Source organism: Corylus avellana, chromosome ca6 (genome assembly GCF_901000735.1).
Source record: "Corylus avellana chromosome ca6, CavTom2PMs-1.0".
NCBI classification, from domain to species: Eukaryota; Viridiplantae; Streptophyta; class Magnoliopsida; order Fagales; family Betulaceae; genus Corylus; species Corylus avellana.
This window is the reverse complement of record NC_081546.1, coordinates 24,151,353-24,158,676: the sequence shown is the minus strand read 5'-3', so window position 1 is coordinate 24,158,676 and position 7,324 is coordinate 24,151,353. Positions and strand designations below refer to the sequence as shown.

The 7,324-nt window shown below is 36.3% G+C and overlaps 1 pseudogene; it reads left to right on the top strand.

Moving 5' to 3' along the window:
• Positions 1–739: 739 nt before the first annotated feature.
• On the top strand, positions 740–5,684 carry LOC132185688 (annexin D5-like; annotated as a pseudogene).
• Positions 5,685–7,324: the final 1,640 nt, after the last annotated feature.

Genomic DNA, 7,324 nt, shown 5'->3' with positions numbered 1-7,324 from the left:
AGTTCAAAATATTATTTTTAAAGTGTGTATGAACAACAGAAGCAACGAAGAATTTGTGCCATGACAACTTTTAAGACTTTTAAGTGACCTAGAAAGTCATCTTGTCTTTTATCTTATTTTGTATTAATATGCAACTGAACAACTGGTATACATTTGAATGCTGGATATATTTATAAGAAATGAGTAGAATCATTGTCTAAAACTTGTAAATAGTTCTAAACCATTGGATTTCAAAAAAAAAAAAAGTTCTAAACCATTGGTTTGTCATGAGCAAAAATAGGACCCAAAAGTTGGTTTGAAAAGATTCTGCCATTGGAAGTTAAGCTGAAAAAGTTAATATTTTTTATTGCTACAAGATTATCATCTTAAATCAGTAGAATATGTTATATTTGGTAATTTTATTTCCTGAAATAGTTAGAACGGAGTCTTAATAATTTATGATGGCATGACCAAATGGTGAAGGACAGAGTTGGAAATTTTTTTTAGGCTTGCTTATTTGGTTACTTGGGGCTGGGGAAAATCGTGAAGCTCTATTTGTTGAGAGAGGGTCATGAGGCTTTGTAGATGGGTTGGGGATTAACTAGGTGAAGCTTTTGTTGGCTAAAAGTCACCTGAAAGCAGCTAATATAATGCTGGCTTAGGGCTTGGTGGGTAAATTAAGTTGTGCCATAATTGTCTTCACAAGGCAACAGATGTTCACTGTAAGATGGCAAGTTAGCCCTTGTTTGTTTTAGTGTAAAATGTTCTGTTGGAAAATGTTTTCAGGAAAAATTGGCTATCTTTCAGTGGTTGGTTGCAAAAAAATGGTTTGGAAAACATTTTAAGTGTTTGGTTGGAAGTTGAAAATGCTTTAAAAACACACCAGAAATCACCACCACAGTCCTCTCACCGAAAATCAGCATACACTGCAGCAAAATCACCACACAAACACCAAATTCAAAAAATCACACCTATCAAAACCTTAATCAAAGATCAACACCTTATAATCCAACTAATCGGCCATCCACAAATCACAATGAACATGAAAACAGGCGGCATGGAAGAGAGAGAGAGAGAGCAGAGAAAGTCGATGATTTCCAGTGGTTGATAGTGGAGAGAGAAGATTAGACAGCGGCGGAAGACCAGTGGTAGCGTGACGGCGATGGTCTCCAGTGGTTGATGGCGGTGGCATTGTGAAGTTGGTGGCTATTGCTAGGCAAAGACAATAGTGGTTGCCGATTGTGGAAGGCAAAGAGAAGAGAGAGTGAGATGGTGGTTGCCAATAGCGGTCGCTGACGGCGGTGATTTCTGTTTGAGAGAGAGAGAGAATGAGGGTTTGTGGTGACGGAGAGGGGTGGAAAATGGTTTATGGAAACGAAAAGAGTAAAACATTTTTTATGCCCCATTAGCATTGTTTTCTTTGGTCAACTGAAAATGTTTTTCGGTTTCAAAATTTTCAGCTGCCCAAACACCCAAAAGTGGAGTCAACATTTTTCCAGAAAAAGGTTTTATGATGAAACAAATGGGGCCTTAATTTTTTTGAGTGGTAGTTCTTGGTGGAACAAATCAAGTTCCGCCACCAGTTTCCTACATTTTGATTGTACAAGATATTGATTGTTATACATCCCAAAGTTTAAAAAGAGGAGATATTAACAATATTCCTTCTGTGAGCTGCCATATTAAGGATATTGGGATTTCCCATTGAGTCTTCTACGAGGTGTTTTAAGAATTTTCATTGCGTATGCAGAATATTCATTTCCAAATACTCTTGTTTAATTTTGTTTTTCCAGGGTTAGGGTGCGATACTGCAGCAGTGGTCAGCATTCTTGCCCATCGTGATGCAACACAGCGTGCTCTCATCCAACAAGAATATAGAACAATGTATTCTGATGACCTTCTTAAACGCTTGTCTTCAGAGCTTCATGGAAAACTAGAGGTAGCAATATTATACCTACTCATGAATTCTTTTAGGCTAAGGTCTGTGGAGCAGCTATACCTTTTTTATGATTTTTTTTTTTTTTTTTTCTTTTTTCATTTCTTTTTTGCACTCAACTACTGGAGATAGAATTGTATATGACAGTATTTATAAACTCTGCCAAAGCATCTAGATCTGAATTCTATATGCTGATATATTTATTATAGCTTTAACTCCTGTTCATATGATATTCTTCGATTTATCAGACAGCAGTTCTCCTCTGGATGCATGATCCAGCAGGACGTGATGCAATCATTCCCAGGCAGGCATTAACAGAGACACATAATTTTGAAGCTGCAACTGAAGTATTATGTTCTCGTACCCCGTCTCAGATACAAAGTTTTAAACAAATATATCATTCAAAATTTGGAGTTCCCCTTGAACATGATATTGAAAGAAACACCTCTGCAGATCATAAAAAGGTAACCTTTCTCTATGTTTCTGAATTTTGCTTTAATCAAGGCTGAACTATTATGCTTTGGAGACAAATATCTTTGATTCCTTTTTGAAATTCTCACTTTAAGCTAACAGCATTTTATGAATAATATCCAGGTATCTCATTTAACTGTCCTTTTGTTTGTCTATATGATTTGCATTCTGATAAAATCCAGAGTTAATGTTCCCAACCCCCTTCAAATAGGGCGTTCATAATGTTGTAGCCATGTGGGCTTCTAAGTGTTGGTATGATCTATGATTATATGTACTTGAATGTAACTGCAAATCATAATGTTGTAGCCATGTGGGCTTCTAAGTGTTGGTATGATCTATGATTATATGTACTTGAATGTAACTGCAACTTAATATTGGCTAAAAAGTAAGCCCTGCAAATGACCAATGGATATGCAAAACTGCCTAACATATTAAATAAAGCATGACCTTCTGTCTGTAGGATGACCCTTAGCAATTGCTGTGTACATTGAAGATGAGGCTTTTAAAAGTCAGAATTAAATTAATAATGAATTTATATATTGCACCTGCTGCTGGACTATGAAATAGAGGAATCCTTTGGTTGTGCTGCTGGATCATGAAGTAGAGGAATCCTTTGGTTGTGCCTTGGGTTGCAGAGTTGCTAACAGTGGTGGAGCCAAGATTTTGTTGTGAGGGGCCGGCCAAGTGACCCAAACATGATTAAGTTCAGTCTGAATTCATAACCAGGCAGTAAAATGGATGACCAAAATCAAAAAGAAAAAAAGCAAGAGTGGCCGTAGAGGCCTAACTCCTAAGTGACCCCAAATTCAGAACCAAGTCCAATTAATAATATTTCTAATAATGATTCTTGGTTCTTACTTCTTAGAAAACACAAGCCATTAAGTGGGCCTTAGGGGCATGGGGCCATGGGGGACAAAGTGACCCAAAATCACATTGTAAGATAGGAAAAAAGAAGAAGAAGTGCAGCTGTGGGAGCGTGGGGGCCTAACTGACCAGAATAATAGATAAGAAAAAAGCAGGAAGAGGGGGAGGAAAGCACCAATCTCTTCTATATCCTTTGCTTTTTTTGTTTTTTTTTTTTGGGCTCTATCTCCTTTGCTGGTTGTGTGAAGAAAAGGACAGCAAAAAGGTACTCAGTGGGGGCACGGGGAGGAAAAAGAAAGGAAAAGGGATTGTGTCAATGTCTTAGTAGGGTAGGTAAAAAAGATGTAATACATGGCAGCGCCTCAGCAGAAAGGGGAAAAAAATGATTTTTTGTTTTATTGGAATTTTTTGGGAAGCTAGCATTTCAGTCTTTAGGATTTGGGTTTAATTATTCTTCTTCTTTTAGTTATTGGAGTTTGGAATACGTAAGGATCTTAGAGTACTGTATATCTGAAATGAGGGGTAGCTGCTTGGTTTTTGAGATAGCAAGCTATCCAACTTTAACCCTTGTCATGTGTGCCCGGGCATTATTTGAGCTGTTCAATGGCTTCTCCATGTAGTTCTTCTGAATTTCAAAATGCTTTTTCCAAGGATGCTTTGAAATTGAAATAGAGAGCGAAGTAACTAGACAACCTACTGATCTTAGAGGACTGTATATCTATAATGACGGGTGGCTTGATGCATGGTTTGTGATAACAAGGTGTCCAACTTGAATCCTTGTCATGCAGAGTCTTTTTAACGTTCAATTCTCATATTTTAGAATATCTTTTGTTAAGATATACAAGGAATGTCTTCATTATCTTAATGCAAAATACTTGGTGTAGCTCTTGCTTGCATATGTAAGCACACCCCGTTATGAAGGTCTGGAAGTTGACAGAGCAATAACTGAGAAGGATGCAAAGGCTCTTTTTAAAGCAGGGGAGAAGAAATTGGGAACTGATGAGAACACCTTTATTCGCATATTCTGTCAGCGAAGCAGGGCACAATTGGCTGCTATTTGTTATGCTTACCATGGCATGTATGGAAATTCACTAAAAAGTGTATAGTTTCTTTCTATGATCTCACCCTTTTGTTTATCGATTCTCCACTCCAAGCTTATTCACTCTTGAAATTTCTGTTCTGACACTTGGCCAAACTGAACTTATCTCAGGCAATAAAGAGTGAAACATCAGGTCATTTTGAATATGCTCTCTTGACAATTTTACGCTGTGCAGAGAATCCTGCAAAGTACTTTGCAAAGGTATCATCCCACTCTCTAAGCTTAGCTGTTGTTTCTCTTTGCTGCAATTTGGCTATAATGGAGAAGTTTGTTACAAAAATAATTTCACAAACTTGGCGTTTTATGCAAGAAAGGCAAGGTAAATGAAAAACCTGCTAGTAATGTGTCTATGTTACCTGATTCTAGTAGAGACAACTACCCTAAGTTTTAGGAATAGCATGTCAGAACAAAAAACCTCTTATTATAGTGTATAGTTGAAATCAGCTTGATTCTTGAAGGCATATTATTATAGTAGGGACAACTTCAAAGCTTTCACATGTTCTTTGTTTCTTATTGGATAACGCCAATGTTATAGTGTACAAAACTTCTACTATAGGGACCAATTTCTATTTGCACAACTTCACAATAATTCTGTAAAGCTTACTCACAATTTTCTTTGGATTGGCCCTCCAAATACCCCCTTCCATTATTCCAATAAGTTCCATTGTAAACAGTAGAAACCAGCAAAAGAAAAAGTAAGTGACTTAACAATTGATTCATGACTATATCCACCATTCTGATATCAAAATTCCATAGTGATGAATACTTAGCAAAACTGATTCTCTGTGTTTCTTTATCTCTTGTATATCTGCACAAACAAAGCCAGATATTCTACTTTTACTGATGGTTTGGCATCATGGTACTCAAGAACCTACCAATAAGGTCATGGATGTGTCCTATCACCTCTAAATTTTTGCAGGTGTTGCATAAAGCTATGAAGGGTTTAGGAACTAATGACAACACCATTATAAGGGTAATTGTGACCAGGGCTGAGATCGATATGCAGTATATAAAAGCTGAATACTTGAAGAAATACAAGAAGACATTGAATGATGCAGTCAACTCAGAAACATCAGGTCATTACAGGACTTTTCTTCTTTCCCTTCTGGGTCCCAACCATTAGCCAAAAGAAAGATGATGGCTGTTTTGTACGGGAGATGTAATTATGAACCAGATCTATCAAGTTGTAATATCTCAATTGTGCCAGAATTTAAGCTTCCTGAATGCTGAAGTGTGTAAGAGTGTGGTAAATGCTATATTAATGCAAAGCAGGTGGATGTGGCAGCAATAGCGTGGGGACAAGTTTTCTTTTAATGCTTTTAATGCAAATTTGGACAACTGTAAGAGTTGAGGTATGTCATGCTGTACTTAGTTTCTTAAATTTTGGTTTTTTGTAGGGGTGTCAAAAATAACGGAGAAACCGGAACTGGGACCGGGAAACCGGGGACCGGTTTCGGTTCCGGTTGCCAAAAAAAAAAATTGGGACCCCGGTTCTGGTCCCAGTTTTTGGCACCCGGTAAAAACCAGGAAAATCAAAACCGGGTCTTATTTTATTAAATTATATATATATATATTAATTCTTTTAGTCTTTTATGCAGCGTTTAGGATCTTAGGCAATTAGGTTTCTCACTTTTCTGGTTTTGAAGGTTTTAAAATGATTTTTAGGGTATTTTAAAAGATATGAATTTTTATTTCTAAGGCTCATATAGGCAAAAACATTGATTTTTTAGGATTTTTAGGTTTTTTTGGGTTTATTTTTTAATTATTTGGAACAATCACAATAAAACCTATTTAATTTAGACAAAAAGATTACTAGCTTTTTTTTAAATGAGCTAACTTATGAAAAAAATAATGGGTTTATTTTAGGCCCAATACCTAAAATGAACTCCAAACACTAATTTTTTTCAAAAACCGGTTACCGGACCGAGTAAAATCGGAACCGGCCGGGCCGGTTCTGGTTCCGGTTCCGGTTTACCAAAACCGAGAACCGGGATACCCCGGTTCCGGTTCCGGTTTTGGCCAAAAATCGGGAAATCAGACTGAGTTGACACCCCTAGTTTTTTGGATTCGGCTATAAATTTCACTTTTATTGCCCTAATCCCGAAAGCGAAAAATCCATCAAAAGTGTCGTAATATAGATGTATTAGCTTATGCAATTTTTTGTATAAATTAATTGCAAAAGTATTAGCTAATAGGTTAAAATTTTGTTCTGTATTATTTCTTAAAACCAAAGTGTCTTCATTCCTGAAAAGCTGATAAGTAATAGTATCCTGGTGGCCTATGAGGCTCTTTATAACATAAATGTAAGGATGCAAGGAAAGGTTGGATATATGACTCCTAAACTCGATATGAACAAGGCATATGACATGATAGAATGAGATTTTTTGGAAGCAATGATGAGGAAGATAGGGTTTGCAAAGAGATGGACACGGTTGATAATGACTTGTATTAAGTCAATTATATACTATATTCTTATCAATGGCCAACTGCAAGGGCTCACACAAGGGACTTATTTTCCATTAGAAAGCAGAAATCAATTCTGGAAAAATTTTGGTGGGGGCTATAAAGAACATAAATTCAAGGTCACAAGGATGAGCTGGTCCAAAATGGGACGGTCAAAGGCTATGAGAATATGCAGTTAAGCAAATCTTTTAGGAAAAATACTTTATATAGGGTAATTTTTTTTTTAAAATAAAAAATAAAACAGAAATAAACATGATCCCATTAGCCTAGGAGAAAGATAGAGGAAAACAAGTAATTTAAATATTGTTTCAAATAAATGATAGAAAAAATAAAAAGCCTTTTTATATTAAAATAAAAAAATGAATGTGATTATTTTAAGAGTTTTCTCTACATTTAGAAAATAAAATGAATGTGATTTAGGGAAGTTCCTACCACTGCTTTAGTGGACCTTGACACTCATGGTGGCTACTCAAATAACAATGCCCAAATTGAGGGTTATTACATGCTGGGAGTCA